The 27628-nt window shown below is 46.5% G+C and overlaps 1 protein-coding gene across 1 annotated transcript in view; it reads left to right on the forward strand.

Moving 5' to 3' along the window:
* Positions 1 to 2344: 2344 nt before the first annotated feature.
* The window catches only part of LOC115467051 (L-threonine 3-dehydrogenase, mitochondrial-like), a 69326-nt gene continuing 44042 nt past the window's right edge, over positions 2345 to 27628 (forward strand). The window contains exon 1 of the mRNA XM_030198717.1: positions 2345 to 2424. The gene's annotated coding sequence lies outside the window, so the exon portion shown is untranslated. The remainder of the gene's footprint in view (positions 2425 to 27628) is intronic.

Consider the following 27628-nt stretch of genomic DNA (forward strand, 5'->3'; position numbering starts at 1 on the left):
TCGATCGTACCAGAAAAATTGCGCGCTCCCTGCAAATTTAGGGAATTAAATGTGAGAGAAGGTGAACTTGTGTGTGTGTGTTTTGCGACTAGCTTTTAAGAAAGGTTCCAGAGGAGATCCGGGAAATTATAGACCGGTGAGTCTGACGTCGGTGCCGGGCAAGATGGTGGAGGCTATTATTAAGAATAAAATTGCAGAGCATATACAAAAACATGGACTGATGAGACAAAGTCAGCACGGATTTAGTGAAGGGAAGTCTTGCCTCACCAATCTAATGCATTTTTTTGAGGGGGTAAGCAAACATGTGGACAATGGGGAGCCGGTTGATATTGTATATCTGGATTTTCAGAAGGCGTTTGACAAAGTGCCGCACGAAAGACTCCTGAAGAAATTGCAGAGTCATGGAATCGGAGGTAGGGTATTATTATGGATTAAGAACTGGTTGAAAGATAGGAAGCAGAGAGTAGGATTGCGTGGCCAGTATTCTCAGTGGAGGAGGGTAGTTAGTGGGGTCCCGCAGGGGTCTGTGCTGGGTCCGTTGCTTTTTAATGTATTTATAAATGACCTAGAGATGGGAATAACTAGTGAGGTAATTAAATTCGCCGATGACACAAAATTATTCAGGGTCGTCAAGTCGCAGGAGGAATGTGAACGATTACAGGAGGACCTTGTGAGACTGGGAGAATGGGCGTGCAAGTGGCAGATGAAGTTCAATGTTGACAAGTGCAAAGTGATGCATGTGGGTAAGAGGAACCCGAATTATAGCTACGTCTTGCAAGGTTCCGCGTTAGGAGTTACGGATCAAGAAAGGGATCTGGGTGTCGTCGTCGATGATACGCTGAAACCTTCTGCTCAGTGTGCTGCTGCGGCTAGGAAAGCGAATAGAATGTTGGGTGTTATTAGGAAGGGTATGGAGTCCAGGTGTGCGGATGTTATAATGCCGTTGTATCGCTCCATGGTGCGACCGCACCTGGAGTATTGTGTTCAGTACTGGTCTCCGTATCTCAAAAAAGATATAGTAGAATTGGAAAAGGTACAGCGAAGGGCGACGAAAATGATAGTGGGGATGGGACGACTTTCCTATGAAGAGAGGCTGAGAAGGCTAGGGCTTTTCAGCTTGGAGAAGAGACGGCTGAGGGGAGATATGATAGAAGTGTATAAAATAATGAGTGGAATGGATCGGGTGGATGTGAAGCGACTGTTCACGCTATCCAAAAATACTAGGACTAGAGGGCATGAGTTGAAGCTACAGTGTGGTAAATTTAAAACGAATCGGAGAAAATTTTTCTTCACCCAACGTGTAATTAGACTCTGGAATTCATTGCCGGAGAACGTGGTACGGGCGGTTAGCTTGACGGAGTTTAAAAAGGGGTTAGATAGATTCCTAAAGGACAAGTCCATAGACCGCTATTAAATGGACTGGAAAAATTCCTCATTTTTAGGTATAACTTGTCTGGAATGTTTTTACGTTTGGGGAGCGTGCCAGGTGCCCTTGACCTGGATTGGCCACTGTCGGTGACAGGATGCTGGGCTAGATGGACCTTTGGTCTTTCCCAGTATGGCACTACTTATGTACTTATGTACTTATGTACTTGACGATCGAGTACCTTGAATTTATTGCGTGAGCATGCTGCATTGTGTTTTGATTATATTACAGATCTTATTGTGCTGCCTCGGTTTTCCATTCTGACAACCCGCGAGAGAGTGATCACAAATCAATGGCTTGTCAGAATGGCTGTTTCATACTCAGTAGGAGTCAAGTGTTGGGTTCGGGTTACCTCCTGGAGGGAGAGTCCCTACATTTAGAGGTAGTTCTCCGATCAGATTTATGGAACAGGAACCACCGTGCTGGTTTGGGGCTGCAATGCTTTTTTTTTTTTTCTACTTTGCACTACAAGTTGTAGTCTACAACCCTTAATCACAGGAGCCAGCTTTGTGGGTTCCAGTGGGTGCTTAGCTTCCCCAGTATTGAGCAAGTCCTTCATTTTCTCCAGGGATGAGTGATTTGTATTGTCTTATCATTTGGAAATGTTGGCGCCTAAGCATTGATTAGGCACATCTTGGTTGCCGAACAAGCTCCAACGTCCCAAGTGAACGAATCTCAGCTGGAAGAAACTGGTTCTTATCTTCCCATCTGTTGGCGGAGACCGGTGGCGATTTTGTGGGAGATGCAAGAGGAGGGGGAGGAAAAGCTTGCGCAGATCTGCTGGTTTGAGGTGGCTGGGACTGGAAAAGTATTGCTTTTGCTCGCCTCCCTCAATCCTGTGACAGTAACTTGAAACCAGTGCATGCTTTGCTAGGCTCTGACCTCCCCGCACACGATCCTTCCTTTCCCGATTACCAGGAGCCAGGACAGTGCTGCTACTCTGATATACAGACTCTGGATTAAGATTTGCTCGAAAGAATTGATTCACTTGTTTCATGGTAAGCGTGATTTGGTTTGCTTTATCTTTCCTAACTCGACTTTTGGGTCTTCTTCGGCAGCAAGTCGGATTTGAAAAGATCCGTTCACAACTGTTGCCTTCGCTTTTAACCTCAACAACTTAAACATCATTGCCCAGCCCTCACCTTGCATTTTGTTACCTTACAACAGTACTCAAGTCCTTAAAGCAGAGAAAAGTTCTTCAAGAAAGTAATAGTAAAACATTTGTGGCGTAGCCAGACCTGAGATTTTGGGTGGGCCCAGAGCTAATATGGGTGGGCACCCACTGTCTATATAAGTATGAGCAGTGTCTCTTGGGATCCTACAAAATAATGCCTTAGAATTCACTTGATGATGGATTTCTAAGTAGTCTGCCCAACAGCTGCCCTGCATCAGTATAACCACATACATAAACCCTAACCCATTATAAACCATAAAGCTGTATGTCTCTGTTGATCACCCCACCCCTCACCTATCCACACCCATCCTGTTAGAATATCAATGATATGCTTTGATGTCCCCATGCATACCTCCTACCCACCCCCATCCTCCCACCCTGTCAGACTGTCATAGTAATGCTTGAATGTTTTCACTTATATACACTGTCAGCTACCACATTTGCTTATTTCCGATCTGACGAAGAAGGGCAACCTTCGAAAGCTAATCAAGAAATGTATTAAGTTATGTCCAATAAAAAAGGTATCATCTTATTTTCTTTTCCATGTTTTATTTTGTTTGATTTCTATTGATAACCTTAAGAGTGGACTAACACGGCTACCACACTCCTATACTTAATGGAAAAATTGATATTTTTAAATATAATTACATTATCCCACAATCTCTCCACTGCAAAATGCTATACACAAACTTGTGCAAAAACACACTCATATCCTTACTAAACCATAACAGCACTAATTCCAAGGACAGGATGAGCTACAACCTTATGCTTGAAAAGGCAGAACTGTAATTACACTAGGCTCTAAAACACCAATACACTACCTCGTGAAAAAAAGCAAAACAAAAAGGGCTGCAAATACTACACGCTAGCAGAATACTGCACCTTGATCAGACATGAAAAACACATGACACAACAGACATGACACAAGGAACTAGAAATCAAAAAAATAAAAATATGAAGGCAAAATACTGAACTGGAAAGTTAACCCATAGAAATCAGACTCAGCATGCAGCAATACCAGAAAAATTGAAACTTACATGCAAAATATCACAGATGCACATTTCCAAAAGCTGACATATTCCAATTAATAAATTCTGAATAAAATACTTTTTTCAACCTTTGTTGTCTGATCTATTCGCTTTGGTCCCAGTGTCTTCTATTTTATGTAGTGTCTTCTTTCCATTTGATATTTTTTCTCTCACCATGACCACCATCCTCCTGTGTCCTTATGTGTCCTGTCTACCATTTGTAGCCCTGTCCCTTTCCTTCCTCGAGTTTCAGTATTTGCCCTCAACGTGTTCCAAACCAGCCCTTACTCAGCAGTTTGCCCTCCATTCATATCCAGCATTTCTCCTCATTTCCCTCCATCCATGTGCATCTACTTCCTCTGTCTTCCCTACCCTCCATCCACATCCAGCATTTCTCCTCTCTCCCTTCCCCTTCATCCATGTGCATCTCCTTCCTTTGTCTTTCCTTCCCTCCATCCTTGTCCAACATTTCTCCTCTCTTCCCTGCCCTCCACTCCATCCATATCCAGCATTTCTCCTCTTTTCCCTCCCCTCCATCCATGTGCATCTCCTTCCTGACTTCTCTCCCCTCCCTCCATCCATTCATCCAACAACTCTCCATTCTCCCCTGCCCTCTCCTCCATCCACCCATATCCAGCAAATGTCCTCTGTCCCCTGCCCCCTCCATTCATCCATCCATGTTCAGCAATTCTCCATTCTCCCCTGCCCTCTCCTCCATCCATCCATCTCCAGCAGTTTTCCTCTCTCCCCTTTCTGCTCCATCCATCCATGTCCAGCAATTCTCCTCCTTCCCCTGCCCTCCGCTCCATGTCCAGCAACTCTCCATTCTCCCCTGCCCTCTCCTCCATCCATCCATCTCCAGCAAATGTCCTCTCTCCCCTTTTCCCTCCATCCATCCATGTCCAGCAATTCTCCTCCTTCCCCTGCCCTCCACTCCGTCCAGCAACTCTCCATTCTCCCCTGCCCTCTCCTCCATCCATCTCCAGCAAATTTCCTCTCTCCCCTGTCCCCTCCATCCAGTGCCGTAGCGAGGGTGCCTGACACCCGGGGCGGGTCGCCGCTGCGCACCCCCCCCCGAAACACACCCTACCTTTCAGCGGGGGGCAGGCGGGAGGGCCGATCCGCCCCCAGTGCACGTCACTGGGAGCTGCGTCGGCTCTGCTGCTTCCCTGCTTTCTCTGCCCCGGAACAGGAAGTAACCTGTTCCGGGGCAGAAAGAGCAGGGAATCAGCGAGCCAACACCCCCCCCAGCGTGTGCACCCAGGGCGGACTGCCCCACTGCCCCCCCTTCCTACGCCACTGCCTCCATCAATCCCTGTTGTCCAGCAATTCTCCTCTCCCCTGCCCATCCTGTTTCTGTCCATCCCCTTCCCCCTTCTATCCAGCGTCTCCCCCCCATCTCTCCCCCTTCGCAGCATCTCCCAGCCATCTGTAAAGAACGACAACGTGGATGCAGCAGCTCACAGGTTTGCTTGCTGTGTTTTAAGTGAATGGCGACGGCTGCGCGGGGGAGTGAAAACAGTGATTTTACATGTCTTCCTTACTTACAGTGGACAAGATAAGCTGGCTCACTTCCATTCCACTCCCGAAGTTGCAGCGACGAACGGGCAGGCAGGCGGCGGTAGTAAAAGCAACAAGGAGGCAGGTTCGACTCCGTCCTTCGCTTCCCTGCCCTCTCAGAGTCCCGCCTGCCTGAAAGAAAATGACGTCAGAGGAAGGCGGGACGCAGAGGGCAGGGAAGCGAAGGACGGAGTCGAACCTGCCTCCTTGTTGCTGTTACTACCGCAGCGCTGCCCGCCTGTTTGTCGCTTCGACTTCAGGTAAAAGTCGCCGTTCCAGTCATCGTCGTTTGGGAGGGGCTGAGCCGAGATTGGCCCACCCGTAGCTACGCCCCCAATCTATTACATTCCTTTGAAAGGGTGAGCAAACGTGGATAAAGGCGAGCCGTTGATATTGTGTATCTGCATTTTCAAAAGGCGTTTGACAAAGTACCTCATGAAAGACTCCAGAGGAAATTGGAGAGGCATGGGATAGGAAGTACTGTCCTATTGTGGATTAAAAACTGGTTAAAAGATAGAAAACAGGGAGTAGGGTTAAATGCAGTGTTGCCAGATTAAACCAGTTGAAACCCGCCCAAAATTTCACACCCCGCCCCCGCCATCATCAACCCCGCCCCTGCCGTCATTAACCACCACCCCCAACATCACTAACCATGCCCCCGTGGGGCGAAAAACTGCAGACGGCGAAAAAAGAAAACCCACCCGGCCAAATAAAAGTTGCCCAAAAAACCGCAACCCGCAGCAGGCAAAAATTTCCCACAGCGGGTTACGGAAAGCTGCCCAATTGGGAGCAAAAACCGCCCATCTGGCAACCTTGGTTAAATGGTCAATTCTTTTTAACATATTTATAAATGATCTAGAGATGGGAATAATTAGTGAGGTAATTAAATTTGCTGACAACACAAAGTTATTCAAAGTGGTTAAATTGCAAGAGGATTGTGAAAAATTGCAAGAGGACCTTACGAGATTGAGCATCCAAATGGCAGATGACGTTTAATGTGAGCAAGTGCAAAGTGATGCATGTGGGAAAGAGGAACGCGAACTATAGCTACGTAATGCAAGGTTCCACGTTAGGAATCACTGACCAAGAAAGGGATCTCGGCATCGTTGTTGATGATACGTTGAAATCCTCTGCTGTCTTCTGCAGTGGCTAAGAAAGCAAATAGAATGTTATGTATTATTAGGAAAGGAATGGAAAACAAAAGTGAGGAAGTTATAATGCTTTTGTATCGGTCCATGGTGCGACCACACCTCGAATATTGTGTTCAATTCTGGTTGCAGCATCTCAAAAAAGATATAGTGGAATTAGAAAAGGTACAGAGAAGGGCAACAAAAATGATAAAGGATATGAGACAACTTTCCTATGAGGAAAGGCTGAAGCGTCTAGGGCTCTTCAGCTTGGAGAAGAGAGATGGCTGAGGGGAGATATGATAGAGGTCTATAAAATAATGAGTGGAGTGGAACGGGTAGACGTCAATCATTTGTTTACGCTTTCCAAAAATACTAGGACTAGGGGGCATGCGATGTAGCTACAAAGTAGTGAATTTAATACAAATCAGAGAAAATATTTCTTCACTCAACGTGTAATTAAACTCTGGAATTCGTTGCCAGAGAATGTGGTAGGCGGTTAGCTTAGTAGGGTTTAAAAAGGGTCTGGACGGCTTCCTAAAGGAAAAGTCCATAGACCATTTTTAAATTGACTTGGGGAAAATCCACTGCTTATTTCTGGGATAAGCAGCATAAAATGTATTGAGTTTTCTGGGATCTTGCCAGGTATTTCTGACCTGGATTGGCCACTGTTGGAAACAGGATGCTGGACTTGATGGACCTTTGGTCTGTCCCAGTGCGGCAATACTTTTGTACTTATGGACGCAGTTGAGAGAGACACTTCAGTGTCTAGGTGTGATTAATTGATACACCCTGAAACAAGATTTCTGTGAGTTTGGCTGGAGCTTACAGGTAAATCGGCATGTCTCCTACTGGTGGCAAAGTTTTAAATTTGCTGTCACTATAGGGCTTGTAGTGGGAAAGGGGAATTATCCCAGCTGGTTGGTTTGTATTTAAGGCACTAGTTCGTAACGAAACTTTAGTTAATCATTTTGAGGCATCACCAGGTTGATGACTTTACCTTTAACATACTGCAGAGGAGGGTAGATGTATGAAGTTCAGGTAATCGGTAATGTTTATCTTTTAAGAAAATGGAGAAGTGGTGTTTTTATTAGCAAAATATAATTTTGCTGTGGGGGGGGGGGGGGGGGGGGGTGTAATGCCTCCAAATGGGTTAATGTCACACATGGAGAGAGTAATCCACCTAAGTGGATGAACACTAACTCCCACGTAAATATAACAGTACAGAGAGAGTGGGAAGTGGACCAATGACTCCAGGAGAACGGGAGATAAGATTTCAAAGAACCACTTTATTCAATGACTCGACACAGAAACTGTGTTTCGGCCACAGGCCTGCCTCAGGAGTCTTAGATGATCCTGTGGTTAAAAAGGGAGATGGATCTCTGGATTGAGTGGTCTTTGGTGATCCTTGTACTTCCAAAAAAACCCTTGAGGTCGAGTGGTCTTGATCATATCGAGACGCTACGCCAGCAAAATATCACAAAGGTCTTTATCAAGACCACTCAACCTCAAGGTTTTTTTTGGAAGTACAAGGATCACCAAAGACCACTCAATCCAGAGATCCATCTCCTTTTTAACCACAGGATCATCTAAGACTCCTGAGGCAGGCCTGTGGCCGAAACACAGTTTCTGTGTCGAGTCATTGAATAAAGTGGTTCTTTGAAATCTTATCTCCCGTTCTCCTGGAGTCATTGGTCCACTTCCCACTCTCTCTGTACTGTTAATGTCACACATACCATGACAGTAATGAACCTCACTCCTAAGCCAGGGTATGTGGAATTTGATCTGTCTCAGCTTTACATAATGCTGCTCACCACAGTACCTGCATTGTACTATCGAGAACCACTTTCCAGAGCTCATAGGTTACCTATATACAGTGGTGGAAATAAGTATTTGATCCCTTGCTGATTTTGTAAGTTTGCCCACTGACAAAGACATGAGCAGCCCATAATTGAAGGGTAGGTTATTGGTAACAGTGAGAGATAGCACATCACAAATTAAATCCGGAAAATCACATTGTGGAAAGTATATGAATTTATTTGCATTCTGCAGAGGGAAATAAGTATTTAATCCCTCTGGCAAACAAGACCTAATACTTGGTGGCAAAACCCTTGTTGGCAAGCACAGCGGTCAGACGTCTTCTGTAGTTGATGATGAGGTTTGCACACGTCAGGAGGAATTTTGGTCCACTCCTCTTTGCAGATCATCTCTAAATCATTAAGAGTTCTGGGCTGTCGCTTGGCAACTCGCAGCTTCAGCTCCCTCCATAAGTTTTCAATGGGATTAAGGTCTGGTGACTGGCTAGGCCACTCCATGACCCTAATGTGCTTCTTCCTGAGCCACTCCTTTGTTGCCTTGGCTGTATGTTTTGGGTCATTGTCGTGCTGGAAGACCCAGCCACGACCCATTTTTAAGGCCCTGGCGGAGGGAAGGAGGTTGTCACTCAGAATTGTACAGTACATGGCCCCATCCATTCTCCCATTGATGCGGTGAAGTAGTCCTGTGCCCTTAGCAGAGAAACACCCCCAAAACATAACATTTCCACCTCCATGCTTGACAGTGGGGACGGTGTTCTTTGGGTCATAGGCAGCATTTCTCTTCCTCCAAACACGGCGAGTTGAGTTCATGCCAAAGAGCTCAATTTTTGTCTCATCTGACCACAGCACCTTCTCCCAATCACTCTCGGCATCATCCAGGTGTTCACTGGCAAACTTCAGACGGGCCGTCACATGTGCCTTCCGGAGCAGGGGGACCTTGCGGGCACTGCAGGATTGCAATCCGTTATGTCGTAATGTGTTACCAATGGTTTTCGTGGTGACAGTGGTCCCAGCTGCCTTGAGATCATTGACAAGTTCCCCCCTTGTAGTTGTAGGCTGATTTCTAACCTTCCTCATGATCAAGGATACCCCACGAGGTGAGATTTTGCGTGGAGCCCCAGATCTTTGTCGATTGACAGTCATTTTGTACTTCTTCCATTTTCTTACTATGGCACCAACAGTTGTCTCCTTCTCGCCCAGCGTCTTACTGATGGTTTTGTAGCCCATTCCAGCCTTGTGCAGGTGTATGATCTTGTCCCTGACATCCTTAGACAGCTCCTTGCTCTTGGCCATTTTGTAGAGGTTAGAGTCTGACTGATTCACTGAGTCTGTGGACAGGTGTCTTTCATACAGGTGACCATTGCCGACAGCTGTCTGTCATGCAGGTAACGAGTTGATTTGGAGCATCTACCTGGTCTGTAGGGGCCAGATCTCTTACTGGTTGGTGGGGGATCAAATACTTATTTCCCTCTGCAGAATGCAAATAAATTCATATACTTTCCACAATGTGATTTTCCGGATTTAATTTGTGATGTGCTATCTCTCACTGTTACCAATAACCTACCCTTCAATTATGGGCTGCTCATGTCTTTGTCAGTGGGCAAACTTACAAAATCAGCAAGGGATCAAATACTTATTTCCACCACTGTATGCTATATTCTATCTAGTGTACTTGAAAATTCTTTTAATTCAAGCCTGTAACACACAAAAGGATGGGGAATATTTCTGTATCCTTCTTTCACATTTTCATGGTCTTGGACTATATTTCTTGGAACTTGATCTTTTCTCTCTGTATGTAATTCATAGACTAATTGCTTCGGACTGACACTTCTTTGATCAATGCTGTTCTGGTGTTTTTGTCTTTGCTACTATGTCCAGAGTCCAGTTTCTTTGAATCCAACTTTTTAGTGGTTGGAATTGGGATGTCAAGAACGGCAAGTAAAGGGTTCCACACCTTCCACAAAGCAACAAAGCACAACACACAATAAACTTATTTTGAAGCTCTTACTTCCTGTTTGGGCTGTTTGTTTCCATCCTTGTGGAATTGGGATGTCCCAGGTAATCATAGCCTCATCATTCTCCATAATTTGTTTAGGGTAATGATCCCAGTGTTTTTTTCAGTGCAATGATGTACTGTTTATAAAGTGTTCAATGGATGAGAGGTGCCACTTTATTGTGCTTTCCTGTATAGAAATTTTCTGTCATCAGAGTTTTGCTGCCAGCTGTGAGATGGATTGACCATTTCCAGGTCTTTCATACTGAATCTACAGATCTCTTTCCTTTTTTTTTTCCATGGTGATGGTAATTAGCAAGGTTGTTTTCCAGGTGAAACTTCACTTTGCTGAAGCTGATGTCAAAGTTTCAAATGAGTGATCCATGTTGGTCCCATCCTGGTGGTGGGGTCCTCGCCGACAGTTTGATATTCATAAGACCTCTCATGAAGTAGGAGATAATTGGGAGAGTAGTTAGGGGTTTTCCATGATGAAGGGAGTAGTAAGCTGAGATGATGTCTGAAGTCCCAAATCCAAGAAGTGAAGCAGGTAGGAAAGAACAGTAGTTGGAGAGCAGAAATATGGTGACTTCATATTGTGTTTGAGTGCAAATGGAGAAACATTGCCACAGTAATATGACATGTGTGTCTGGTTTTCTGGATGCTAGGAGAACTTGGGTTATTTGTTCAGATAAAAGGAGTGAATCTATTCGATCCCTGCTCAGTCTCCAAGCTCTGAAGGTCAAACTGGTGAGATTGGGTTGTAAGATCTGCCCTTAATTCTGTGTTAGGGTTATGGATTTTATGTATCACTCTTCTGTGGTACAACCAAAGCAGTTTATATATAATATATACAGATACTTTCTCTGACCCTAGTTGATTCACAGTCTTAAGTGTTGTACCTGAGGCAGTGGAGGGTTAAATGACTTGCCCAGTGTCACAAGGAACCACAGTGGGAATCGAGCCCAGTTTCTTAGGTTCTCGGCCCATTGCATTAACCATTAGGCTACTTTTCCACTCGAAAAGTGTTAGAAGTGATAGCTGGATGCCTAGCGATATGGTTGGTCTACAGGCAGGCTGAGAAGATGTGGAAACCATATCTGTCTTGTTCAGTGTTGTACTAGCTTTTTCTATGCTTGCTGTAAACTAGGGTTGTCCAACCTTGGTCCTTGAGGGCCGCAATCCGGTCAGGTTTTCACCAATGAATATGCATGAGATCTATTTGCATGCACTGCCTCCATTGTAAGCAAATAGATTGGGGAAATCCTGAAAACCCAACCTAATGAGGGCCAAGGTTGGACACCCCTGCTGTAAACCTTCTCATCCATAATCCACTGTTCCTCATTTGCTGATTTGATTTCATAAAGTGTTTTTCCCCCCTCTGCAAATTCTGTTGTTTCCTTCCCTTTTAGTACTAGTAGGTTCTCACTCATTCTTTCTGCTCATTGGATGGTTGTCAGAGTTTAACAGTGGAGATGGATTCTGGATGCTTACTTTCATATTTCCACAATTTCAATATTATCTCAAACACTCTCTCATATTAATTTTCATCAATAGGCAATGCTACCACTTTTCAAACTCCAATATTCATTCATCACTGAGCCCTTTTCACATTGTCATTAATCCAGTCGTATAATTGATTTTTTTTCTATACGCGGAAGCAAGCATACAAATGCGAACCTCTTCCCTGATGAAGAATTTCGAAACCTGGCCATGTGGGCGGAGGATTAAACTGGGAGAAAAATCGCTGCTTACAGCCGCTTAAAGCTAAGTGATACTACTATAATTAACGTTAAAATTTGAAAAAAGTTGAAAAAGATTTTTTTGGAAGATGTTAACCTATGAGAACTTTATGAAAAAAGTAATTTATAAATTTTTGAAAAAAATCAATTATGTGAGTGGATCAATGACGATGTGAACACCACTACTAATCTATTGGAACAAGGTTCCTGGATGGTGGAGGTAGTCAAAAACTCTGAAGATCCCCGTTTAACTTAAAAAAAAAAAAGGGCTCAGTGATGAATGAATATTGGAGTTTGAAAAGTGGTAGCATTGCCTATTGATGAAAATTAATATGAGAGAGTGTTTTGAGATAATATTGAAATTGTGTATAATAATAATCTCCACACTATATATAATAGGTCTCTTTAATTAGATAGTACTTTCATATTTCAGCACCTTTTCCTTAGTGTGTAACTACACTGTTCTGCACACATGGGTGGTATCCTGTCTTCCCAGCAGACAAGCTTGTTGCACAGGATTATGTGTCAACTTTGTTTGGTCTTGCTAGTAGCTTTGGCGTGGCCTTACCGGCTATGATATGTAGACCTCGTGTGCCTGTTGGAGGACGGCCCGTTCATATTGCTCAGATGTCGGGGCCTTCTCTGGCAAGGGCTGGTAGAAATAGAAGATCTGGATCCCTTCTGGCTTACAGACTGGCCAAGGACAGGAGGCGCTTAGAAAAGTATGGTTTTTCTCCTGCAGTGGTTTCTATGTTGCTTCGCTCTTGGAAGTCTTCCATGTCTCTGGCTTATGTCGGACTGTAGCAAAAAGAGAGGGTCCAAAAATAAACACAACACAGAAAGCACAAAAGGGCCTTTAGGAACGGAACAATCAAGAATCCTTTACTCAAAAGATCAGACATGGGTCGTGTTTTGGCGCTCATACGCCTGCGTGGGGACTCTCTCAAACAGAACTACGAATAGAAACATAGTTCCACTGTTTATCACCACAGACCCTGTGGAGCTTGGAGCTGCCCATTCTCTGCTAGACCCACAGGGGTCAGGCAGATAGACAAGCTGCGTGTATGAAAGCAGTAGATGTAGCCCTTTTTTTTTTGTAAGCACAAAAGCGGGGTTTATTTTGGATGGACAGACCTGTGTTGGGGCTCCCTGCCTCCCGTTGCTGGGAAAAAGTGGAAAAAGCCTAGAATATGCTGCTGCTGCTCTAGGCTCTGAGGAATCAGCATCAGGGCTTGGTTGGTTCCACCCCAGCAGTTCCTGCTGCTTCCTTCTATTGGCTGGCTGCCATCCTGGAACGCCCATCTCCCTGAAGATGGACTCTCATTGGCTGGCTGCTGTCCCAATTCCTCCTCCTTGCAGGGCTTCCCTGATGACATCACTCTAGAGCAGTGGCGTAGCCAGACTGCCAATTTTGGGTGGGCCTGAACCCAAAGTGGGTGGGCACAAAATTTTCTCTCTACCCCCCTCCCCCAGCAAAATTTAGTCACGCTAGTCAGATGCATTTGTCACACAGGGTAAAGTGCTGCTTTTCAGTGCATCAGATTTCAGAAAATTTATTTAATAGCCTAACACCCTTTTCAATGAGCTTTCAGAGGCCAAAACCTCCTGCCTCAGGTCAGTATAATGCTGTTACGGTATCCTCGCCTGACCTAAGGAAGGAAGTATTGGTCTCTGAAACTTCATTAACACAGGTACCATATTACTTTATCCTAAATTAAAAATAAAATTATTTTCTTTACCTTTCTTGTATGGCCATTTACTTTTTCTCATTGTGTCGCTCCCAGTCTCTAGATTCTGCTTTCCTTCGTTTTCGCTTAACTCTTCTGCCAGGGTTTCCTGGCCATTTCTCATTTTTCTCTCCTTTTTCTTTGCTTTCTTCAATATTTTTCTGCCCCTCTCTCTCTCTCTCTGTCCTGATTTAATTCATTCTTACTATCCATTCTTTAATTTCCTTCGTCTACTTATGGCTTTTCATCTTTTTCTCACCCTTGTTCTCCCCATGCCCCTTCCTCTTATTCTCCAGTCTTTCACTACTCTCCTTTTCCATCCAGCAGCTCTCTTCTTTCTCTCCCCATCCTTCCAGTCTCCCCTCTCACTCCCCATCCTTCCAGTAGTCTCCCCTCTTTCTTTCTGCATCCTTCCGTCCAGTGTCACCTCTTTCTCCCTACCCTTCCATCCAGCGTCTTCCCTCTTTCTCTCCCCATCCTTCCATCCATCTATCCTCTCTCCTGATCCTTCCATCTAATGTCTTTCTCCCTCTTTCTAACCAGTGTCTCTGTATCACTCTACCCTTTTCTGTTCAGTGTCCCTTCTCTCTCCACATCCTTCCAGTCTCTCACCTTTCTCTGCATCCTTCCAGTCTCTCCCCTTTCTCTCCCCATCCTTCCATCCAGAGTCTCTCTCCCCATCCATCCGTTTTCCCTCTTTCTCTCCCCATCCTTCCATCTGTTTTCTATCTTTTCTCCCCATCCTTCCATGTTTTCTCTCTTTCTCCCCATCCTTCCATGTTTTCCCTCATTCTCTGCCATCCTTTCATCTGTTTTCCCTCTTTTCTCCCCATCCTTCCAAGTTTTCCCTCTTTCTCCCCATCCTTCCATGTTTTCCCTCATTCTCTGCCATCCTTCCATCTGTTTTCCCTCGTTTCTCCCCATCCTTCCAAGTTTTCCCTCTTTCTCCCCATCCTTCCATGTTTTCCCTCATTCTCCCCATCCTTCCATGTTTCCCTCTTTCTCCCCATCCTTCCATGTTTTCCCTCATTCTCTGCCATCCTTCCATCTGTTTTCCCTCTTTTCTCCCCATCCTTCCATCTGTTTTCCCTCTTTTTCTCCCCATCCTTCCATGTTTTCCCTCTTTTCTTCGACGAGGCCCGCCCTGCATGCCAGCGCCAGCCCCCATTGCCGGCCACTGCTGCTTTTCCTGTTGAGCAGCAGGGCCGGCGCTACAAAAAAAGAAGAAGCGCTAACGGCGCTAAGGACCGTAGGACGAGAAATGTTAAAAAAAAAAAGCGCGGCACCGGCAGGCACTGTCTCGCCCCTGCTCTAGAGCTGTGAGCTGATTGGATCCGAACTTCTTGGTGTCCTCCTCTAGTAGTGAGTGGGCGGGACATCCCAGGCTGACACTGTCCAATTAGTTTAGCCCCTCTCTGTTGTGCTTCTATGCATTGGGGATGCTGTTTCCCAGCAGCAGCTGTTTGACCCTTGTCTTCCTTGCATTTTTGGTAAGTCACCATTACTACTACTACTACTACTATTAAACATTTCTATAGCGCTACTAGACTTACGCAGCGCTGTACAAATGAACATGAAAAGACAGTCCCTGCTCAACAGAGCTTACAATCTAAATTGGACAGACGAACAGACAGCTAGGGGTGGGGAACTTGCAGTGGTAGGGGTGATAAGTGAGGGTGTTGAGTAAGAGAGTCATGGTTAGGAGTCAAAAGCAGTAGCAAAGAGGTGGGCTTTAAGCCTAGACTTGAAGACAGCCAGAGACTGAGCCTGACGTACTGGCTCAGGGAGTCTATTCCAGGCATAGGGAGCAGCGAGATAGAAGGAACGAAGCCGGGAGTTAGCAGTGGTGGAGAATGGGGACGACAGGAGACATTTACCCAGCGAACGGAGTTCACGGGGAGGAGTGTAGGAAGAGATGAGAGTGGAAAGGTACTGAGGAGCTGCGGAGTGGATGCACTTGTAGGTCAAAAGGAGAAGTTTGAACCATATGCGGAAGCGGATAGGGAGCCAGTGAAGTGACTTGAGGAGAGGGCTAACGTGAGTATAGCAACTCTGGCGGAATATAAGACGCGCAGCAGAGTTTTGGACAGATTGAAGGGGAGATAGATGGCTGAGCAGGAGACCAACGAGAAGCAAATTGCAGTAGTCTAGGCGAGAGGTGATAAGGGTGTGGGTAAGGGTTTTGGTAGCGTCCTCGGAGAGGAAAGGGTGAATTTTGTTAATATTATAGAGAAAGAAACAACTTTTATTCTTTACATTTCCTGCCCCCCCTCATTTCTTGCCAGTAAAATGTCATTTGCAAAAAGAATCATGGCACGGCTTTCATACATGCAAAGAAAGCTGCGTGTAAGCTGGTGTACTTTTTTTTTTTGTGTGTGCTCCATCTTCCCTGCCTTGTTTCTCCCCTTCTCCTACTTGCGATAATGAAGAACTGGCAGGTCCAGACCTCCCGTTAAAATTTCCATGGTAAAGGTAGGAACTGGAAATGGCAGTACATCGCATTGCATCCACATTATAATAGTAACACGCAACAAAGCCCGTTTTGTGAAAAATGAAACAGGCCCTAGGAAGGCTCTTGTCTAAGCGATTTCTCCTCTCTCCCCTTCCCTCCCCTCCATGTCCAGCGATTCTCCTCTGCCCTGCCCTCCCATCCCATCCATTTCCAGCAATTCTCTCCTCCCCTGCCCTCCCCTCCATGGCCAGTGACTGTGTTCTTCCTGCTGCCCTGCCTTTAAGCCGTTCATCTTACCTCAGGTTGCAGCGGCGGCAGGCTCGGCTTGCGTCGCCTCCAGCCTTCCCTTGCTTTCCCTCTCAGTGTCCTGCCCTCCTCTGATGTCATTTTGTCTTTCCGCAAGGGCGGGACACAGAGGGAAGGGAACGCTGGAGGCGAGCTGACGTCAGCTCTTTTGCATGCTATTACGAACCCAGCCAGCCAGCCATCCAGGGAAGCAGAGTGACCAATTATTATATAGATTAGCACATTATAATAGCTTTGCATTCCGTTTTCGTTAGCTGCAACCGTGACAGGAAAATGGCTCAGAGAACCCTTTTGTGCATGTCCCGGTTTACTACTTGTGCGCTAAACTGGCTAGAACTAGTTTATAAACCACGTTGCTGGCTCGTTAAGTTTAGTGCATCTGGCCCTAAGTTCACTGAAAATAAGTCCCACAGTCTGCTTTTCTTGCTTCAGGTTTTTTACCCATGGGACTAGGAACATCCCAAGCAATTACAACTTCTTCATTCTCCTCAGTTTTGTTGGGTTGTAATCTCACTGTTGCTCTGTCATAGCAATGTTAAGTGTTTACATAGTTTCTAGTGGATGAGACATGCTACGTTAATTGTGCCTTTATGTATACAGTTTTTAGGACATCGGCACAACACACCCAGTGATGATGCAAGACTGTTTCCAGTTCAGTGCTCCAAATCAGCATTTGTTGTGTGTGTGTTTTTTTAACCATTTTTTTCTAAGCTGACTGTGAACCATCTCGTCTGTAGTCCACTATCCAGAGCTGCAAATATCAATCTTTCATCTTTAGGTTTAAATTCACCTCCCCTTGATGATTTCTGGTAGGTTTTGATCTTTATTCTCTATTTCTGTGGATAACACTCCCATCCTTCCTGTCTCATCAGCTCGTAATCTTGGGGTCAACTTCAACTCCTCCCTCTCCTTCTCTGCACATATTCAATAGACTGCTAAAACCTGTCATTTCTTTCTCTATAATATCACCAAATTTTGCCCTTTCCTTTCACTCTTATCACTTCTCGCTTAGACTATTGCAACTTGCTTCTCACAGGTCTCCCACTTAGCCATCTCTCTCCTCTTCAATCTGTTCAAAATTCTGCTGCACGACTAATATTCCGCCAGTGTCGTTATGCTCATATTAGCCCTCTCCTCAAGTCACTTCACTGGCTTCCTATCCGTTTCTGCATACAGTTGAAACTCCTCTTATTGACCTATAAGTGCATTCACTCTGCAGCTCCTCAGTACCTCTCCACTCTCATCTCTCCCTACATTCCTCCCCGGGAACTCCGTTCACTGGGTAAATCTCTCTTATCTGCACCCTTCTCCTCCACTGCTAAAGCCAGACTCCGTTCCTTTTATCTTGCTGCACCTTATGCCTGGAATAGACTTCCTGAGCCGGTACGTCAAGCTCCATCTCTGACCGTCTTCAAATCTAAGCTAAAAGCTCACCTTTTTGATGCTGCTTTTAACTCCTAACTCTTGTTCACTTGTTCAGAACCCTTATTTTATCATCCTCACTTTAATATTCCCTTATCTCTTGTTTGTCCTGTTTGTCTGTCTTAATTAGATTGTAAGCTCTGTTGAGCAGGGACTGTCTCTTCATGTTCAAGTGTACAGCGCTGCGTACGTCTAGTAGCGCTATAGAAATGATAAGTAGTAGTAGTATTTGTGGTTTCAGAAGTAACTCTGTATTTCCTGCTGTATTTTTTGTTTCTTTTTCAGCCATGTGTTTTTGCTTTTATTTTTTAGACTAATTCTTTTATGAGCTTTCTCCTAGTCGTCTGGGCAGTACAGTCTTGAGCAAGTGGGTGATATGCCCTCCTACCAGCAGATAGAGGTAGAGACAGCTGATCTTTTCCTGTGAACTTACCATTGCTGAGTGGAAAACTCCAATATTTTCTCTAGCAGATGGTAGGTTGTTCAGGCTGGTGCTCCTGGTCCTTGACCTTGCTCCCAACTCTACAGGCTGTGTGGTTGAGCCTATCGGCTGCTCCCAGGTTTCCAGTGTTCCTCTCAGACCTGGTTAAGTGCGGAGTGTGGCTCTGCTGCCCCCAGTTGCACCACTTGGTGTCCACTGGGTAAGGCATGACGCTTTGCCCCGTGAGGCCCTTCCTCCTACTTTGCCCTGCACCCTGTTTGGGCAGAGTAGCGCAATGGATGTGATCCCCACTGGAGGCTTTGTAGTCCATCTACCACCAGTTCCTTCCTGTGATCTGGGAGAAGGCTGTACAGATGATGTCTGACAACGCCATAGCAGTGGCATACATCAACAAGCAAGGCAGCACAAGGAGCCTGGTTGTGGCTCTGGAGCAGGGCTGCCGAGAAATGCTGCTGGACCCGGGACAATAAATGCACCCACTGCTGCTGCCGCCACTGACTCCCCCGCTGCATTCAGTATTTCTCTTCTTTCCCTCCTCCCCTCGGCAGTGTTCTGGCTGCGGGCAGCATCCACAAACAAGCAACTTACCTCTGCCTGGCCTCCGACGTGTTTCCTCTGCTGTGTGTCCTGCCTGTGCGGACACAGGTAGTTGTGTCAGAGGAGGCGGGACAAAGCGGAGGGAACATGTCTGAGGCCAGCTGGAGGCAAGTTGCTTTCTTTTTTGATGCTGCCAGTAGCTTGTAGGAACACTGCTGAGGGGAGGACGCTTATGGCCGGGCCCCCCTTGGCGGTCAGGACAGGGGAAATTTTGCCCCTTATCTCGGCGGCCCTGCTCTGTTCTCTGTCACTGGATGGAAGTTCACCTTGTGGCTTTTTCAGAGTTCACATTGCCAGCAAAGACAATGTCCAAGTGGACTTTATCAGTTGTTCCCTGTTGTATCCGGGGAAGTGGGAGCTAGGGCAGGAGGCATTTTAGTTCAGTTGCAGGTGAGATGCAGCCTCACAGAAATAGATGCCCTCATTCAGCAGTGGCTTCTGATAGGTTAGCTTCTAGTGCTCCTTCTGGCTCCAGACTGGCCTTACCAGCAGTGGCACGCAGTCTGTGTGCTGGTGGCTTTCTCTTCCCAGGGGGTTGCGGCCTGCTTTGGCAGGGTCCAGTGGAAATGGAAGATCCAGATCCCTCCTAGCTTACAGTATGGCCCTTGAGAGGCAGTGCCTAGCATGGAAAGGGTTTTTGCCTGCTGTAATTACTACTTTCCTCAAAGCCCACAAGTCTTCAACCTCCCTGGCCGATGTCCAGATGTGGCGGGTGTTCAAGACTTGGTGTGCCCAGCATTCATGGATTCCCTGGAAGGCGCAGGTTCCTGACATTCTCAACTTCATGCAGCAAAGATTTGACCAGGGTCTGGTGCTAAACTCTGAAAGTTCAGCTGGCGGCGTTTTTGAGGCAAGATACTGAGGATCTCCCTTGCTATGCAGAGGGATGTTGCCTGATTTTTGAAAGGGGTCACTCATTTGAGTCCTCTGGTGCGGCCTTCTGTTCCCTCTGGGGATCTGAATTTGGTACTCTCCATGCTCTTCAGGACTCCTTTTGCACCACTTAGGGTGGCTACGGTTAAGGACCTTACCCTGAAGATGGTCTTCCTAGTTGCAAACACCTCAGCCCAGAGGGTTTCGGAACTCCATGCTCCATCTTGTTGGGACTCTTACCTCTCATTTTCAGAGGATTTGGTGTCTATTCACACCATGCCCTCCTTTCTGCCCAAGATGATTTCTCCATATGAATCAGGAGGTGTGGGTTGCCCTGGACACTTTGATCCAAAGGCTTCACAAGGTGGATATCCACTTCTTTACTTGCAGGTGACAAATGAGGGGTTTGTTTTTTACATTTGTACCCCGTGCTTTCCCACTCATGGCAGGCTCAATGCGGCTTACATATTGTAAACAGGTACTTATTTGTACCTGGGGCAATGGAGGGTTAAGTGACTTGCCCAGAGTCACAAGGAGCTACCTGTGCCTGAAGTGGGAATTGAACTCAGTTCCTCAGTTCCCCAGGACCAAAGTCCACTACCCTAACCACTAGGCCACTTCTCCACTCTCTGATCACCTCTTTGTCCTTTTTCAGGGCCCTTGTAGGGATCAACTGGCCATTGTAAGCTGGATCAACGTGGTTATTCAAGCTGATTATGTTTGCAGAAACAAGATGGTTTCTTCTGGATTGTGATCTCATGTGACCCCTTGGGTGGAGGCCCAGGCAGTTTCTCCAGAGGACATCTGTAAGGCGGTGACGTGGTTGTAGGTCCATTTTTTTCTTTTGTGAAGATTTACAGGATTGATGTGCAGGCCAGAGCTCGTTTGGAGGGTCTTTTACGAAGCCGCAGTAAACCCAATGTGAGCTTACCGCTCGCTAATCCGGAACTACCGCAGGGCTAGTGCAGCAGCCTGGTGGTAGTTCTCATCCCCAGTGCTACAAAAATATTTTTATTTTTGTAGTGCTGGTGTTTACCCAGCGGTAACTGGGCAGTGCTGTGTGCTGCCTAGTTTCTGCCAGGTTAGCGCGAGAGCCCTTACCACCACCTCAATGGGTGGCGGTAAGTGGTTCACTTGCCCGCACGACCATTTCTTTAGAATGCATCAAAAACATGCACTGACGCTAGCTTAGGCCCCCTTTTACCGCAGCATGGTAAAAGGACCCTCAGACTTTGTTACAGCCATCAGGAGGTCTCATTTTTCCCCTTCTTGGTAGGATAGTAGGACCCAGGTGACTAGTAAGGTGAAATTGTCATACCTTTCAAACAAACAGGAGGCAATATTTTTTCGCTCAAAGAATAGTTAAGCTCTGGAACTCATTGCTGGAGGATGTGGTAACAGCGGTTAGCGTATCTGGGTTTAAAAAGGTTTGGAGAAGTTCCTGGAGGAAAAGTCCATAGTCTGCAGTTGAGATAGACATAGGGAAGCGACAGCTTGCCCTGCAGTTGGTAGCATGAAATGTTGCTACTATTTGGGTTTCTGCTAGGTGCTTGTGACCTGGATTGGCCACTGTTGGAAGCAGAATACTGGACTAGATGGGTCATTGGTCTGACCCAGTATGCTCCTTTCCTCTAGTTGGGCCATACTGTCCTAAGACTTGGGCCTGGGGTTCTTGGGATGTTCTACCTTTTCTCCCATAAAGTAAAAGGAAAACAAAAGTCAAGAACAAACTGTTAAAGTAGGGAAAGATGTGGTGTTGAGGCTTATATTACAAAAAGCTGCAGTGGTTGAAGGGACATGGGTGTGCTCTACTAGAGGGACCTTCTGCTGCCTTGGCAGATGCATACTGGAGTTTTCCACTGAGCACCAGCAGGTTATTCTGGTGAGTTTTCTCTATCTCCCATATACTGGTAGGTGGGGATAACACCCGTTTGTTCAGGATGGTACAGCCCAACTAAAGGAAAGAACATTAACAGGTATGACATAATTTCACCTTATTTTGCTTTACAAATTCTGTTGCTTCTTCCATTCTCAATCTTCCTCTGATGTACTGGTGGACTCTCTTGTTATTTGAAATACCTGTCCAAGTTTAAGGACAGAGATAGACTATGGCTATTTGCTTTCATATTTCAACATTTTTGAGTTTGGAAATGTTGATACTGTTAAGTATGCCTGAAGGCCTATGATCGTGGCAATAAAGGGACAATTCTATAACTTGGTGCCTCAATGCCGCATGCTTAGAGCCAATTCTTTAAAAGCCTAAGGGGCAGGCAGAAGCTTAGCTGGGGTAAAAGTGGACAATGCTGCAGACCTAGGAAACGGACCAGAGCATACCTCAGTCAACATTTGTTGCATTTGGCAGTAGAGGATGCTTTTTGACTGGGGGAGGGAGGGGGAAAGGAGGGTGGGAACTCTGTCCTGTAGATCCGATTGAGTAGTGGAGAACAGTTTTAATATACAACCTTCACTCCCTTCGACCCTCACAATGCCTGACACACACCTACCTCATTCGACCACAATTCAAGCTTGTATTTATTCTCAGCAGACTGGCGAATGCCTTTACGGTGTTATGTGTAAGCCACATTGAGCCTGCAAATAGGTGGGAAAATGTGGGGTACAAATGTAACAAATAATAATAATTATAATGTGAAGGATAGGCAGCAACTGCATAAGAAGCAATAGGGACTGCTCTGATACACCTTATTCAGGATGTGGGCACCAAGTGAAATTCGTTTACCTTGTGATGCAGAGGTGAGTGCCTCCTGTAATTAGATGATGCAGGTAATGCATGCCCTTCAAGGATGCCACAGAGTCCCTGTGATCAGCCACAGTCATACTGCTGGGTCGGTTACAGGATTTTCAATCGGAGCACAGAATGACACCAGAAATTTTGGTTCTGGTGGGCAGTGGCGTTCCTAGCTTGGATTGCACCCGGGGCGGCTTGCCAATGCGCCCCCCCCCCCCACCTGCGAAATTACATCTCCCCCCCTCGGTGAAATGACACCCCCCCCGGGTGCACGCTGCTGGGGGGGGGGGTGCCACGGCGCGTGCCTGTGGGCTCCGACTTCGCTAACTTCGCTCATTCACTGCAGCTCCCTCTGCCCCGGAACAGGAAGTAACCTGTTCCAGGGCAGAGGGAGCTGCAGCGAACGAGCGAAGTTAGCGAAGTCGGAGTCCACAGGCACGCGCCACAGCACCCCCCAGCGGCGTGCACCCGGGGTGGACCACCCCCCCTTGGTACGCCACTGCTGGTGGGGGGACTCAAAACTCATCAGCCAACGAGATTCTTACATGCAGGCCTCCCTGTGTGATGCATAGATGAAAGGGAGCATCACTCTCTAGTCCAGTGCTTTGACTTATTAGAAGTTGCTAATTTACCTGAATGTAACTCACCTTGAGCTAATATTGCTGAAAATGTGAGCAAATTCCAAATAACTAACTAACTAACTAAATTAATTAATTAATTAATAAGATTGCAGCTAGCTAGGGTGCAGCAATATGAGTACAAAAGGCAGAGAAGCAGTGGAGAACAGAATAGGTTTCCTTCAGGACTGACAGCATCAACACCTGCCAGCTAGTGTTTCTTCCTCTTCCTTTACCCGTGGGGTGTAACATGGCTGATTGCTTCAGTAGTTGACAGCAGAGACCTGTATCCCCATGGGAGAAACCTGCATCAACTTCCATTTATTTATTTTTATTTGTAGCATTTATATCCCACATTTCCCCACCAATTTGGAGGCTCAATGTGGCTTACATTTGCTGGAATGGCGGTTGCCATTTCCGTGTAACAGGATTACAAATGGTATTGCGTTAGGGTGCATACATATGTGGAGACATACATGGAACATGAATTAACTGGGATAGCTCATGGTGTAAGTAAATACTATTTGCAGACATACAGTGGGGGAAATAAGTATTTGATCCCTTGCTGATTTTGTAAGTTTGCCCACTGACAAAGACATGAGCAGCCCATAATTGAAGGGTAGGTTATTGGTAACAGTGAGAGATAGCACATCACAAATTAAATCCGGAAAATCACATTGTGGAAAGTATATGAATTTATTTGCATTCTGCAGAGGGAAATAAGTATTTAATCCCTCTGGCAAACAAGACCTAATACTTGGTGGCAAAACCCTTGTTGGCAAGCACAGCGGTCAGACATCTTCTGTAGTTGATGATGAGGTTTGCACACATGTCAGGAGGAATTTTGGTCCACTCCTCTTTGCAGATCATCTCTAAATCATTAAGAGTTCTGGGCTGTCGCTTGGCAACTCGCATCTTCAGCTCCCTCCATAAGTTTTCAATGGGATTAAGGTCTGGTGACTGGCTAGGCCACTCCATGACCCTAATGTGCTTCTTCCTGAGCCACTCCTTTGTTGCCTTGGCTGTATGTTTTGGGTCATTGTCGTGCTGGAAGACCCAGCCACGACCCATTTTTAAGGCCCTGGCGGAGGGAAGGAGGTTGTCACTCAGAATTGTACAGTACATGGCCCCATCCATTCTCCCATTGATGCGGTGAAGTAGTCCTGTGCCCTTAGCAGAGAAACACCCCCAAAACATAACATTTCCACCTCCATGCTTGACAGTGGGCACGGTGTTCTTTGGGTCATAGGCAGCATTTCTCTTCCTCCAAACACGGCGAGTTGAGTTCATGCCAAAGAGCTCAATTTTTGTCTCATCTGACCACAGCACCTTCTCCCAATCACTCTCGGCATCATCCAGGTGTTCACTGGCAAACTTCAGACGGGCCGTCACATGTGCCTTCCGGAGCAGGGGGACCTTGCGGGCACTGCAGGATTGCAATCCGTTATGTTGTAATGTGTTACCAATGGTTTTCGTGGTGACAGTGGTCCCAGCTGCCTTGAGATCATTGACAAGTTCCCCCCTTGTAGTTGTAGGCTGATTTCTAACCTTCCTCATGATCAAGGATACCCCACGAGGTGAGATTTTGCGTGGAGCCCCAGATCTTTGTCGATTGACAGTCATTTTGTACTTCTTCCATTTTCTTACTATGGCACCAACAGTTGTCTCCTTCTCGCCCAGCGTCTTACTGATGGTTTTGTAGCCCATTCCAGCCTTGTGCAGGTGTATGATCTTGTCCCTGACATCCTTAGACAGCTCCTTGCTCTTGGCCATTTTGTAGAGGTTAGAGTCTGACTGATTCACTGAGTCTGTGGACAGGTGTCTTTCATACAGGTGACCATTGCCGACAGCTGTCTGTCATGCAGGTAACGAGTTGATTTGGAGCATCTACCTGGTCTGTAGGGGCCAGATCTCTTACTGGTTGGTGGGGGATCAAATACTTATTTCCCTCTGCAGAATGCAAATAAATTCATATACTTTCCACAATGTGATTTTCCGGATTTAATTTGTGATGTGCTATCTCTCACTGTTACCAATAACCTACCCTTCAATTATGGGCTGCTCATGTCTTTGTCAGTGGGCAAACTTACAAAATCAGCAAGGGATCAAATACTTATTTCCCCCACTGTACATGATAAGGAAAATTACATTAATGTGATGTAATAATATCTCTAAGTAATAGATTAGATTGTACTATACATTAGATCGTCGACTATAGGGAGACCCTATTCGACATACAGTTTAGAGTGGTCACAAGCATAACAGCTAGCTCTGTGGGTGCTTGAGCACCCCCAATATTGCGCAAACTCCTTGACTGTTTCCAGGGAGGGGTAATTTCCATTGGGTTTAGCACCACCAATCATTTTGAAAAGTTGGTTCCTATGGTCAATGTGGCCAAGGATGGGGCAAGACGTAGGGGCTCAGGAAGTTTATTCCAGGCGTAGGGTGCAGCGAGACAGAAGGCGCGAAGTCTGGAGTTGGCAGTAGTGGAGAAGGGAACAGATAAAAAGGATTTATCCATGGAGCGGAGTGCACGGGAAGGGGTGTAGGGAAGGACGAGTGTGGAGAGATACTGGGGAGCAGCAGAGTGAGTACATTTATAGGTTAGTAGAAGAAGTTTGAACAGGATACGAAAACGGATAGGGAGCCAGTGAAGCGACTTGAGGAGAGGGGTAGTATGAGTAAAGCGACCCTGGCGGAAGACGAGACGGGCAGCAGAGTTTGAACCGATTGGAGAGGGGAGAGGTGACTAAGTGGGAGGCCAGCAAGAAGCAGATTGCAGTAGTCTAAACGAGAGGTGACAAGGGTGTGGATGAGGGTTTTGGTAGAGTGCTCGGAAAGAAAGGGGCGGATTTTACGGATGTTGTAAAGAAAGAAACGACAGGTCTTGGCGGTCTGCTGGATATGAGCAGAGAAGGAGAGAGAAGAGTCAAAGATGACCCCAAGGTTTCGAGCTGAGGAGACAGAGAGAATGAGAGAGCCATCAACAGAAATAGAAAATGGGGGGAGTGGGGAGGTGGGTTTGGGGGGGAAAATGAGAAGCTCGGTTTTGGTCATGTTTAATTTCAGGTGGCGTTGAGACATCCAGACAGCAATGTCAGACAAGCACGCTGAAACTTTGGTTTGGATGCAAGGTGAGATATCAGGGGTCGAAAGGTAGATTTGGGAGTCATCAGCATAGAGATGGTAGGAAAAGCCATGGGATGAGATTAATGAACCAAGGGAAGAAGTGTAGATAGAAAAGAGGAGAGGACCAAGAACAGAACCCTGAGGTACACCGACAGGCAGAGGGATAGAAGTAGAAGAGGATCCACCAGAGTGAACACTGTAGGTGCGGAGGGAGAGGTAGGAAGAGAACCAGGAAAGGACAGGGTATCGAGGAGTATGCTGTGATCGACAGTGTCAAAAGCAGCGGAAAGATCAAGAAGAATGAGGATGGAATAGAGACTTCTGGATTTAGCCAGTAATAGGTCATTGGAGACTTTAGTAAGCACAGTTTCGGTTGAGTGGAGAGGGCGAAAACCAGATTGTAGTGGGTCAAGAATATCATGTGAGGACAGAAAATCAAGGCAGCGGCAGTGAACAGCACGCTCAAGTAATTTGGAGAGAAAGGGAAGGAGGGAGATGGGTCGGTAATTAGAGGGACAAGTAGGGTCTTTAACATTGCTTTTGACTCGTAACCACTCGCCTCCACCTACCCTCCTCTCCTCCTTCCTGTACACATTTAATTGATTTGATTACTTTATTTTTTGTCTATTAGATTGTAAGCTCTTTGAGCAGGGACTGTCTTTCTTCTATGTTTGTGCAGTGCTGTGTACGCCTTGTAGCGCTAGAGAAATGCTAAATAGTAGTAGTAGTAGTCACAGGGCTACAGCCCTCACACGTGTTCCAGCATTTCCTTTCCTGCCCTCCAGGGGCGTAGCCACGGGTGGGCCTGGGCCCACCCACTTTGGGCTCAGGCCCACCCAGCAACGATGCACCCAATGGGCCTTCTTTCCCCTCCCTCCCCTTCCACCTCCGTCGGGCAGCGCCAGCCTGCCTAACTCTACAGCAAAGCTGCATGGCACACCGGGTCCGTCAGCATGCTGCCGCTACACTCCTACCTTGGCATCTTTTGGCAGAGGTGTTAGTTCTGCTGCTAAATCTGCAGCGGATCCACGTGGTGCCAGGGCTGTCTCTCTGTACGCTGCTGTGACTGCTTCCTCTGCGCTAGCCCTGCCTAACCTTCTCCGATACTCTTTCTGAAGAGGCGGGGACAGCGCAGAGGAAGCAGTCGCAGCAGCGTACAGAGAGACAGCCCTGGCACCGCGTGAATCCGCCGCAGATTTAGCAGTAGAACTAACACCTCTGCCAAAAGATGACAAGGTAGGAGAGTAGCGGCAGCATGCTGACATACCCGGTGCCGTGCAGCTTTGCTGTAGAGTTAGGCAGGCTGGCGCTGCCCGACGGAGATGGAAGGGGAGGGAGGGGAAAGAAGGCCTGAAGCATGCCGACGGTTGGGTGGCTGGGAGGTGGAAGAGAAAAAAAGCCCTTCAGCATGCCAGTAGGTGGTGCCTGGGGGAAGGGATCAGCAGGTGGTGGG

Source organism: Microcaecilia unicolor, chromosome 3 (assembly GCF_901765095.1).
Source record: "Microcaecilia unicolor chromosome 3, aMicUni1.1, whole genome shotgun sequence".
Taxonomy (NCBI): domain Eukaryota; kingdom Metazoa; phylum Chordata; class Amphibia; order Gymnophiona; family Siphonopidae; genus Microcaecilia; species Microcaecilia unicolor.